Here is a 13,537-nt window from a genome sequence, read left to right on the forward strand (position 1 = left end):
CAGAGCATGAAGTAGAGTTCCTTGTGCTAAACAGTAGGTTCTCATTAGTTACCTATTTCATGCATGGTATCAATAGTGTATATGTGTCAGCCCCAATCTCCCAGTTCACCCCATCCCCTACTTCCCTCCCTTGCTATCCATATGTTTTCAATAATATTATTAAACAGGAAAATGAATAGATTCTATGGTTAGGAAAAGTTAGTAAACTTTTCCTGAAGTTTGAATCATGTTCTCTAATTTTAGTTCTCCTTCACACACCAGTGTTCAGATATATCTGTGGAAATTAGTGATGGAAATTAGTGATGGAAATTATGTTCGGAAATTATGTTCGGTACACAAAAGTAGAAGATGGCTGCTTTCCACTCAGGTAAACCAAGAAGGCCTACAGTGACTGATTTGTTTAATGGATGAACCTCTTCACATTAATCCTAACTTAGAGGCCTTAGCACAAACTCTTTAAACATGTATTTTTAAAAATATCTTTGAAACAATTAAAATATTAACCAGACTTATCCGTAAAATCGCCTTAGGCCAAAAGAGTTAAAAAGAGTCATGTGGTTTAGTATCGCTGAGAAAGAGACTAAAAAAAACCAAATATATCAGTAAAGGGGAGAAAAATGTTTGCATTGTTTAAGCATGTAGAAGAAAAATGTTAAAATTCTAGTTATTCATTTATTAAGGATAAATATTTATGTTTTAAGGAGATCATAACACCAAGAATGCACTTTGTATTAATTTTCCTTTGCCTCAATTTTCTCTGTTTATTTAAGATTTGTATGAGGTCTCATAGATAATCTATTATTTTGACTTTGCTGAAACACATCCCTTTTTCCTCTTGAATTTCTTTAAGTCACACTGTGAGCTGTTAAAGTCTCTCTCTAACTCCCTGGGCAGAATGTGTTAACGTGGAGTTAGAGTTTTCCAAAGGAGCTGCCATAATCTATTGACTCAATGATCCGTTAATGACACCTGAATGCTCACAGCAGAGCCCACCTCCACCTGCTGCTGCTCGTGGCTGGCCCAATGAGGGTGCAGGTGCATTGTAACACCCAAATCAACCATTAAGGTCACATTTATTAGTGGCTTCTGCTTACAAAACAGGGCTCTAGGGGAGCATGATTCAGTCTAGGCAAAAACCTGGCAGCTCAGAAGAGTCTCACTGTTGGGGACCAGTGACATCTTGTTATAATAAGGAAAGCCAGAAGAGTAATATTATTCTGTTTTCACCTTTATAGAGTCTTATGGCCTATAATGGGGATTACTAAGAACAATGGTTTCCCACCTTACATCTTTAGTTCTCCCCTCTAGCAGTAAGGAATTTTAAAGAAAATTGGCATTCCATCTCTTCCAGGTGAACTAAGATTAATTTCTTTGGAAATGTCACGTTTAGTTTGCTAAGAAAAAAAAAGGTCCACTGTTTGTGTATAATTCTAAAAAGCTTAATACACTGTCAATGCAAATGTTGGTAAATAAACACATCTTTAAGCACAACTTAAGAAATATAACTACCAGTTATCTAAAAAAAGAAGAAGTACCCCATAGGAGCCCAGCCCTGTGTGAGACATTTTGCCTCCATATTTTCATTTTTATTCCAGACAACCTTTTAAGATTTTAAAATGTGAACAGGGCCTTCTATTGTTTGACACTTTCAGACTTCTTTTAAGCTTGCATCTTCAACTGTGTGTTCCTTTATAGTTAAGGAGTAGTGATAGCACACATTGAGCCATTTTTAATTCCACCTAGAATTTTAGTTGTCTAATGGTTCTTAGCACATACTTGAAACCATCGGAAAACTACATCAATATTTTTTAAAAAATTTCCTACCATGCTTTAACTGTCACATGAGTAATAGTATCCGTTCTACTTTAATTGACATTAGAAAGTAGTACCACTGTACTTGAGTAAAGCAAACCGTTAAAAAAAAGTTGTAACATATTTAGGGAAGAAAAAGAAAACTTGAACAATTCCTTTTACAGAACAGCTCAGTTTTATGAAGTTGGAAAAAAAAAACACAATGTTTAAAGAATCTGCATTTGGGGTTTGACATCAATAATCATTGAACTGCTACTTTTGGCCAATATCGCTGAGGAGATTGACTATTGATCAGTTATTAATATTTATATTCATAGAAGAATTCCTAGGTGAGTTAGAGAATTTTTTTTTTCCTGTGTGTTTTATATAATGTTTCACTGTATGTGGGTTTGGTTTCCAAGTTCTGTCATCTTCACTAATGGCACACATATTGAAGTATGTATTTCAGCCTTTCTTATCTCCTACTTTGGACAGCCTTATGCCTGGAATGAGCTGACAACTTCTTATTCTTTTCAATTTACACCATGCTTCCAGATGAAATTATTTGAAGCAAAATTTTAACTATGTTACTTACTTGCTCAAAAAAAAAATCTTTCCTAGTTTCTTGATGTAGTAACAATAATACAAAAACTCAATAGCCTATGATTTAGAGCCTTCCATGTTCTGATATTGATGTAACTATGACCAGCAATTCAAATTCTGCTCTTTATGCTGTTTCAACCAAATTGCACTGTGGCAGAAATATCCTTGACCGATCTTCACTTAACCTCCCTCCACTTAAGTAGTTTACCTTATTCAACCATGTTGTCCACATTTCTCTCTAAAAGACATACCTGATATTCACACTGGGCTCCTCACACACAGGTAGTAGACTAGAAGCTTTTTGCACTTTCCTTTTTGTCAATCAGTTGAGCAATATGATTGCAAAAGGAAAGTTGTTCCTAAACAAATTTTTATCTGTGGCTGTTATAAATACAAAACTTAAGTACATAAAAGTCAGCTGATAAGTATGAGCTGAAAATAAATTATTTTCCTTGAAAAGTAAGTTACAAACTTTGTAAATGATAAATTTCTCTCTCCAAACATATTTCTGTTGAATCAGTTATGATAAGATAGTTGTAAAATATTGGGATAAAATCATAGAAAACTAGAAAGATTCTGTATTTATATTTCTGATCAAATATATTTGGACTTACCTGTGACATTTTATAGGACTTAAAATTCTAAGGTCCCACAACTTGGGTATGGTTCATGCAGGGAAGGTGACATATTCACAGGAAGACAACATACAATAGTGAGTTAACAGTGACAGTTCTTTGAGAAAGAAATTATGGATCTTGTAGACATCATATATGTAGTGAAGAAACAGATAAATCTAAATATGACACAGACAAGATTGCACCAGATCCAAAATCTAAAGAAAAACTGTTCCTTCTTTTTCTTATGAACATTTTGAAGCATTTGTGATATGTATGCTAATTTTTATTGTGGTAGAGTTGACATTTAGAAAAGTGCACTTATCTTAAACTTGATGAATTTTCATAAACTATGCACATACCAGTAATCAGAAAAAGCATTACTAGCACCCCACCACGTCCTCTTATGCTCCCTTTCAGCTGCTGCCCCCTCACTCTGCAAGAATAATCACTTCCTTTAACAGCATACATTAGTTTTGATTCTTTTGTAATATACATAAACTGTATATATTATTCTGTGTTCAGCTTCCTTCTCATAATGTTATTTTGGTGGAATATTTGCTTCATCTAACTATAGATCATCCAATGTCATTGCATCAAGCTCTTCTTTTATTCAAAGTAGATACTGGGTGAATTTAGTGAAGAAAAAAAGGATTTTCCTTCATTTTTCTTACATATATATCCATTTTGTATTTTATCACTTGATCCCCTCTACCTGACCGCTTTTGCTCTTTTTTAAACCTCTATTTAATATCAAAGTGTAACTGTTATAAAATTATATGCATGACCTTAATCTAAGGACAAAATAAGCATGTGCTAAAGATTTATTTAACTATTATTAAAGGAACCAGCAAGATGCTGAAGCTAATTTGAAGAGCACTGAGGGACAACTTAGGTATTAGGAGTGAAAGGAAAATGTTGGAATAAGATTTCTAGTTCAGTTCAGTTCAGTTGCTCAGTTGTATCCAACTCTTTGTACCACGCTAGGCTTCGCAGTCCATCAGCAACTCCCAGAGTTTGCTCAAACTCATGTCCATTGAGGTGAGATACAAAGTTAGCAACTTTCCTACAAGCCTCCAAGTCAACATGCAAATTTAGAGTCTGGTCCCTAAATAATAGTTGATAATATGTTGAACAAAGCTGTATCCTCCTAGAAAATTTAAAAAAAAAAAAAGTTGTTGGGTGGGTCTATTCAACAATTTCCTGGGATAACACTGATGGGACATACAAAGTCATTTTGCCTTATTTCCTATCCATCCATCAAGGTCAATTTTATCCCACCTCCACTTTGAAGTCTTTATGATCACCCAGCTGGAAGTCACATTTCTAGCCAAGGAGCACTGGTAATAACATGGAAGGTGCTCAATATGAACTTGGTGAATGAATAATTGTTTACTGCCACTCTATGGGCATATCACTCCTTGAGCAGAAATGGCTAATTAAGAACATAATTAAATTTTAAATTATGGCTAGAGAAATTGTACTGTAGAAGAGAGATAAATTGGGGTACATCACAGTGCTGTTAGCAGGTTTGTTTTCTTAAAATGAGTAAATATGTTGTGGGAAATAATTGATTTATAAAGTACTCTGCTTTTTCAATTTTCCCTTTTCTGTTTCATCCTTTTGCCCTTTCTTTTGGCTCTGCACATTGAAACATTCTTTTTGTAATTCTCCCCTCATCCAGTTGTTAGGTAAAACTACAGGAACCATCTATCTCAAGTTCCATTTCAGCCATTTCTCTTCCCTTATCAGGCTGGAAAATGCTATCTTGAGTCACGCTAAATCATAGACTTTTATGGTCACCAGTTACTTCTCCGGCTCTATGACCCTCCTGCTATTTTTCTTACTGACCATTGTCAAGTGCTTGCTACATATCTCATTGGATTCACTGGACTTTGTTTTTCTCTTCCCCTTAGTGTTTACAAAAACATTTCCTTCTGAAAAGCTTTGCCAAACACTGACTTTTTCTCTTTATTTTTTTTTTGAATACCCTCAATAAATCATATTTTTTTAGGGGAAATCTATGTAATGCATCAATAAATTGAACTTAATCAAACTTTTTTCCCTTATTTTTACAACTTCTCATGAGTAACTAAAAGAATTCTGTTTTTACAGAGATGCTTTTGTATTGAATTATGTAAACTGTTGCTCAGACTTACTGTTCTTATTTTTCGTACCTGCAACTGGAGTTGATAATATAAGATAAGAGGTAGGAGGATACAGTGGTAAAACTTACCTTTTTCTCCTGGAACTCTCATCTGATATGTGATGACTAGTAAAAAAAAGATAATTCAAATTCCTTAAAATTCCTTTTTTTTTTATGAAAATCCAGGAAAAGAGTATGGAGATTTTTTTTTTTTTTTAAGAGAATAGCAGAAAATAACAAAGAGCTTTACTTTTACCTCTGAGTTCTTCTAACTGTTGCTAGCAGCCTGACAGTATGTGTCTACAATGCTTGGTTGCTACATTTTTCAACTTATCAACTGTCACAAATGCATCACCATGAGGGGGAAACAAGTAGCTTTTTTTCTCTAGCTCACTGGGCATACCATGAAGGTGGTCAGAGCCCTGGTCCTCTCCTCTCCCCACCCCGTCTCCTAGAGTCTTCATCCCAGGGCCTACATCTGTGCACTTTAGCTGCATATGGCTATTTGAATTAAAGTTAAAGTAAATTAAATAAAATTTAAAATTCAGTTTATTAATCAAATGAGGCACATCTCAATTGCCCAGTAGCCACATTTGGCTACCATACTGAATAGTACAAGTGTAGAACTTTTCCATCACAGAAAGTTCCATCCAGCAGAGCTGACCCGAAGCATGTGGTAGCTGTCCAATGCAAATATGCATACTAGTGACCTCAGTTACATTTTCCGATAAAGTGCTTCTTTTTTACAGTTTTTCCCTGCATTCACTAGGGGTTGATACTGTTGAGTGGGTTTATAAATGAGTTAGAGGAGACAGAGCCCAGTGAAATCTCCAAGTGTGCAGATGAAACTAGGCTCTTCTGGGAGTGAAAATGCCAAATTGAAAAACTATGCCTGAGGGCTTTATGAGGGGGCAGACATGCATCAGATGAGTTTCTCTCTGAGCAAATATAGTTTGATAAAGTTAGGTAGAAATAATTCTATCCTTGCAGAGTAGTGGATTCTGTTTTCCTGATTAACAAGTGTTAGAATAATGTTGGTTTCATTATGTATTGTTCTCTAAAATGACAAAGTTTGGTTGAGGTTCCAAATAGTAAAAATGACTTTGGGCAAAAAGTAATGAAGAGAGTATTTCCTACATGCGTGCAATATTCAACACTAGGTATCTGTGAAAGAAAAACTGCACAGATGTGGTATTTTAACTTGTTTTAATAGATTAGTCATACTTCTCCCAGAAGATATGGAAGAAAAGACAATCCATGTTGAGAGTTAAGCTTAAGCAAGAACCAAGTAGCAATAACAGAACAGAATGTATTGTTTGAGAGACAAATAGTTCTTTGTTGTTGAAGCAAAAGTGCATGATGTAAGGATTTAATTTTTGAAATGAATATCGAGCATTATGCAAAAGTCCTGGATAATCTAAAAGATAAAGAAGAATAATTGTTAAAAGGAATTATTTAAACAATAAATACATAAATCTAATGAGTATTTTAGAAAGACCACTCTGGCAGTGATACAGACCAGCAGTTCTCAAAAGGGAACATTTTTGTCTCAGGGGACAACTGACAATGTCTGGAGACAATTTGGTTGTTACTGTGGACTTCCCTGGTAGCTCAGATGGTAAAGAATCTGCCTGAAGTGCAGGAGACCAGGGTTCAATCCCAGGTCAGGAAGATCCCCTGGATAAAGGAATACTCCAGTATTCTTGCCTGGAGAATACCCTTGACAGAGGAGCCTGGCGGGCTACATACAGCCCATGGGGTTGCAAAGAGTCAGATACAACAGAGGGATTAACATTTTCACTTTTTAATGGGTTGAGAGGTGGGTATTGGCATCTAGTATGTAGGGGGTAGGAGTGCTTCTAAGTAATTTATAATGGATGGTACAGCCCCACCATAAAGAAATATCATCCCGAATGTTGATAGTGTCAAGGTTGAGAAACCCTGATGTAGATGATGAATTGAAGAGATAATTGACACAATAAAATTGTTTGGGATCCTGATACAATAGAGAATTTGAGAAATGATAAGAGGAAAGGAAGTTATACTAATCTGTTTATTATTCTTAAGTTGGGAAAGTCAAAGTATTGATAGGACTACGTAGTTAATTGAATGTTCTAAATTAAACGAAAAGGAACCAGTTGCTTCTTTAAGGTTTTGTGTAACTTACAGGAATTATTTACTCACAAGTTTAAACTAATCCAAGAAAGATGTATGATACATTGTAAGTAAAATCAATGGAAAAAGACCCTTACTGACACATCTTTTTTTTTTTAATTGTAAAGAAAAAGGGGGAAATCTTATTAGTTTCTAGAAAGATTATAAAGTTTAACTAAAAGTGTCAAAGGAGTTCAGCATTAGAATTCTACTTTATAACACTAAATTTTATTAGCATTTGAGAGGAAAATGGTATACCAAAATTTCATGCTGAGGCAAGGTGTGTTTCATGGACTAAGGCAGTAGAAATACTTTCAAATTTTACAAGGCTTGAAATACCTGTGAACAACATACTCACTGCAAAATTATGCAGAGTGAAGTAAGTCAGAGAAAAACACCAATATAGTATATTAACGCATATATATGGAATTTAGAAAGATGATAACAATGACCCTATATGTGAGACAACAAAAGAGACACAGATGTAAAGAACAAATTTTGGACTCTGTGGGAGAAGGTGAGGGTGGGATGATTTGAGAAAATAGCATTGAAATATGTATATTACCATATGTGAAATAGATCATTAGTCCAAGTTTGATGCATGAAACGGGGCACTCAAAGCCAGTGGACTGGGACAACCCTGAGGAATGGGATGGGGAACACATGTCCACCCATGGCTGACTCATGTCAATGTATGGCAAAACCCACTACAGTTTTGTAAGTAATTAGCTTCCAATTAAAATAAATAAGTTAATTTAAAAAAAGAAATAAAAGCAGAGGGAAAAATAAATGTAGTAAATTGTAAAACGTTAAGAACTTAATATTTGTGACTCTTTTGCTATCTGGTAAACTCATGAATTAGATTGGATTTTTAAATTTTAGCTGCATAAATCCAGCACAAATTTTGATCCTGATGTTCATCCTTCATCTGTATGTCTCTGGTTCCTTTTACTATTTAGGGACCAACACATGCTGCACTTTATGTAGGATCTCTTTTTTTGGTTTGATCACTTGAAATGATAATGGTTCCCATTCTGCTGGAGCACTTTCTACAAAAGCTAAGAAATTGACTGATAGGGTCATGATAATGATTGTAAAAAGAAAAAAAAAAAAAATCATTGAATAGTCTTGAGTCTCTGAATTTTATTTAATAATGAAATTTGAATAAAACAAATTATCTTTCTTTAAATTCTACTTTATTTAATGATTCCTTTTCCCTGTCTGGAAGCAGAAAATTTTTATTCTTGTGAAAGACTCAAGAGGCTTTGTGAAAATAATAATAATGAATGAAAATGTTTAAATATGTGGAAAAGACAGAGGGGTGTTTAAAATGTTTCATTATATATTTTTAAAACCTAAATTTTATTTTAGTGATTTGAAACACTTCATGAATTTTGGCAGAAAATTTAACATATATATTATGGAATTTTTAGTTATTTTATATATCATAACTAAACCAATTTTAAGTACGTAAGAAATTCATATACTAACTTGGAAAGTAAATAAGGCTACATATCAATAAATAAAATGACAGAAACCACTCTAGGTTTCTAAAAAAGTTAACTAAAAATATTAAAACTGTAGTAAGTATTCTGAAAGTGAAAATATTAGTCATTCGGTCATGTCTGACTTTTTGTGACCCTGTGGACTGTAGCCCTCCAGGCTCACTGTCCATGGGATTCTCCAGGCAAGAATACTGGAGTGGGTTGCTATTTCCTTCTCCAAGGGATTTTCCCAATCCAAGGATCAAATCTGAGTCTCCAGCATTGCAGGCAGACTCTTTACTGTCTGAGCCACAAGGAAAGTCCAAATGTTCTGAGGACACTTTATTTGTGCTTTTTTGTTTATTTTGATAGCCAAAATAAAAGTTTAGAATACTTGCTTTGGAAAAAAAAAAAAGAATACTTGCTTTGTTTTTCCAGGTTCAACTTACCCCAGCTATGCACCGACAAAGTCGCTAATACATCCTACTTTGAAGCAGATCAAGAACTTAAAAAAACAAAAAACAAAAAACTGTATTGAAGTACAATATATGCACTTTTTTGTACAGTTCACTGAATTTTCACCTGTGCAATATCCCTGTCATGGGAACCCAGGCAAAGAAAAAGATCACCCCTAGTACCCAAAGTAGGCTTCCCTTGTAGCCTACTGGTACAGAATGGTAAAGAATCTGCTCAGCTGGTAAAGAATCCGCCTGCAATGTGGGAGACCTGGGTTCGATCCTTGGGTTGGGAAGAGCCCCTGGAGAAGGGAAAGGCTACCCACTCCAGTATCCTGACCTGGAGAATTCCATGGACTGTATAGTCCATTGGGTCGCAAAGAGTCAGACATGACTGAGCGACTTTCACTTTCACCCAAGTAGACCCTCTGCTGCTTCCCCCAAAGGTAGTTAATTATCCTCACTTCTGACATCAGAGAATACTTATGCTTGTTTCTATTTTATATAAGAGGGATAATACAGTATGCACACTTTGATGTATGACTTCTGTAGCTCAACATTTTACGACTCATTCATATCACTGCATATACACAAGTTGTAGAGTCAATATCATTGCTATATAGTATCCCCGTATGTGAATACATCTCACCTTATCTCACTACTCTTAATGAAGATTTGAATACCCCGGTTTCAGCTGTTACAAATAGTAAGCTATGAACATTCTATTAAGCATATTTTGGTTAACACTTGCATGCATTTATAATGAGCATAAACCTGGAGATGGAAAATTCCTGAGTCTCACAGTAGAAGCTGGCAAAATAGGCACGCCAATAGGTTGTGCCAAGTTTACATTTCCATGTGCTTGAGAATTTCTGTTGTTCTACATCCTCAACAGCACTTAATATATATATTTTTTCCTTTTATTTCTGTATTTGCTGAATGGCTATGCCAGTGATTATTAACTGGTATTTCATTATGGTTATATTTTGTATTTCCCTGATGGCTTTTCATATTTATTGGTCATTTGTATACCCTCAAAATGAAGTGAAATCACTCAGTCATGTCCTTTGTGACCTGGTGGACTGTAGCCTACCAGACTCCTCCGTCCCTGGGATTCTCCAGGCAAGAATACTGGAGTGGGCTGCCATTTCCTTCTCCAGGGGATCTTCCCAACCCAGGGTTCGAACCCAGGTCTCCCACACTGCACGCAGATGCTTTACCCTCTGAGCCACCAGAGAAGGCCCAAAGAGGTTTTTAATGCAGAAAAACATTTGCAAAAGTAATAGATAGGCAAGAAAGGAGAAGAGTGGGTATTACCTCAAAGCAGGGAACTGTCCTTGCCTCAGCACAGCTAAGCCACAGCACTGCTCCTTAAATGGGCTTGCTTCCACCTTTGTTGCTGGTACCTGAAAATGCTGGGGTCTACAGTTCCCTAGTAGTTGCCTTTCTGCTACTTGGAGAGTTGAAAACAGAATAACTTTTGACTTGCTTCTGCCTTCTAAATTCCTATCAGTGCTTCCTATTTATATGGCCAATGAGGAAACTGGGCAGGAGAATCTAGAAATCTCATTTTCAAGCTTTTAATACACCACCCTTCCTCCAAGTGAAGAGAAAAGCTTGGACGGTCAGGAAACAAGCTGAATACTTTTGATGTTTTCATGTACGTGAGCACTTTTCAAAGGGCTCTGGAGAAATAGATAGTAAACTGCATGCTGTCATACGTCTAATAACGTTTTAGTGAATACAGAAAAATACACATGGAACATCAGTGAATAATACAGGAAATTTGAAAGCTGAATTGTGACAATAGACTATGAATCTTAAATGATATGTCTGAGAACAGGAAAGAAGAAATTACAGCTAAAGTAGGGCATGCAGTGGGCTCGAGCTTTATCTCAATGGGTAAATAATGCTTGAAAAGGTGAAGGCAAAAAGAAAAATCATTCTGGGCAGCAGGAACAGTATGAGTGAAATAAAGAACACAGGACTGAGCCGTGGCATCTTTCCAAAATATTAAACTTCTATTTTACCTTGACTTGAAGTACACTTTGGAAGAATATAGCAGAATCAATAAGCTAAAAATTTATAACAAGATTGCTGTCAGCTTGGAGATCTGGAAACCACAGTGCAGAAGGAATAAGAGAGCTAGGATGTTTAGCTCAGAGGGGAGAAACCTGAAAGGAATGCCTGTGAAGTGTTCTGTATAAGAAAGTATAAACATTTTTGGTTGTTTGAAAAGGAAGAACTTCAATCAATACACTAAAGTTAGGAGCATTTAGCAATGAGTTCAATGAAATATAATTCTCAAAACAGTTGCTATCAATTGCTAAATAATAATGGAATATACAGCCTCATGTATCAATAGATATGATGTACCCACTGCCTGAGTTATTCTGATGAAAGCTAAATTACTACATATACCACAAATAGGATTCCTGCAGTCAGAATACAGAAAATGATCACAGAGTCCCTTTAATCTAAAAACTGATTTGGGGGAGATAGAGAGATACTTGTCAAGAAACCTGAAAGTCAGTTAGTTTATACTTTAATAACTAAAGTAATTAGTTTTTCTTACATGTCTACTCTATGCCAGGTACTATCTAGGTAACTGGTGAATGAAATGGTTCAGTGTTCTCTAAAATAAATAAGAAACCCTAGACCTATAAGATGCTCCATGAAAAAAAAAATGAGTTTGAGGTAAAATAATGTTGAAAAAATTCTATATCTTTTTGTTGTTGTTGAGTCACTAAGTCATGTCCGACTCTTTGCAACCCCATGGACTGTATTACACCAGGCTTCCCTATCCTTCACTATCTCCCGGAGTTTGCTGGAACTCATATCTATTGAGTTAGTGATGCCATCTGACCATCTCCTCCTCTGTTGCCCCCTTATGCTCCTGCCCTCAATCTTTCCCAGCATCAGGGTCTTTTCTAATGAGTCGGCTCTTCGCATCAGGTGACCAAAGTATTGGAGCTTCAGCTTCAGCATCAGTCCTCCCAATGAATATTCAGGGTTGGTTTCCTTTAGGATTGACTAGTTTATTCTCCTGGCTATCCAAGGGACTCTTGAGAGTCTTCTCCAGCATGACAGTTTGAAACCATCAGTTCTTTGGCACTCAACCTTCTTTATGGTCCAACTCTCACATCTGTACATGAGGAGGTCATCATTAGCCCTACCACAAAGCCTATAGCCCTACCATAGAGACTGCAGACTCCATGACTGGGCCACCTCAGGCCAAACTACAGGGAGGGAGCACAATCCCACCCATCAGCAGAAAATTGGATTAAAGATTTACTCAGCATGGCCCTACCCATCAGAGCAAGACCTAGTTTTCCCCACAGCTGGTCCCTCCCATCAGGAAGCCTGCACAAGCCTCTTATATTCATCCATCAGAAGCAGCAAGAACTTCAATCCCATGCCTCCAGAATGGAAACCACAATCACTGAAACCTAACCAGAATGATCACATGGACCACAGCCTTGTGTAACTCAATGAAATTATGAGCCATGCCATGCAGAGTCACCCAAGATGGACAGGTCACTGTGGAGAGTTCTGACAAAACATGCTCCACTGGAGACAGGAACGGCAAACCACTTCAGTATTCTTGCCTTGAGAACCCCATGAAAAGTATGAGAAGGCAAAAAGATATGACGCTGAAAGTTGAGCCCCCCCCAGGTCAGTAAGTGTTCAATATGCTATTAGAACAGAGTGGAGAAATCTTTTTACCCTCTTATTAACAAATTCACAGAATATAAAATACTTTCATGGCTCTGTGATGTCTTCAATGAATAACTTTGCTTAACTTCTGCATCACCAGTTTTTTATCAAAAATATTTCAAATTTATCACAAAAATAATCTTTTTGATGTCATACCAACATTCTGGAACTGGTGCTTTCACAAGACTAATTTTCCATATATATGTAATTGTAATCACAGCTACTGCCTATTGGAGCCTGTGGTTTAGTGAGGGAAACAAATACAACACAATGTGAAAAGTAGCCCTTTAGAGGATCAATGCATGCTCTGTGGAAACACATTAAAGGGTACCTAATGCCATCTCCATAGTGGGGGCGGGATAATAAACAATACCTGTAGAAGGTAATGCATAGTGCTGACCTATAGTCTATTGAGGATTTATTGGAAAAGAGAAGGAGCTAAAGCATGTTTGAGACTTAGGAAACTCCAAATGTGAGGGCTCATGTGTAAGTGACCATGATACATTCATGAAGAGCATGAAAAGTTTTTAAAGAAATGCTTAATAGGGACTTGATATTCAAAGTATATTAACA

Source organism: Cervus elaphus, chromosome 9 (assembly GCF_910594005.1).
Source record: "Cervus elaphus chromosome 9, mCerEla1.1, whole genome shotgun sequence".
Taxonomy (NCBI): Eukaryota; Metazoa; Chordata; class Mammalia; order Artiodactyla; family Cervidae; genus Cervus; species Cervus elaphus.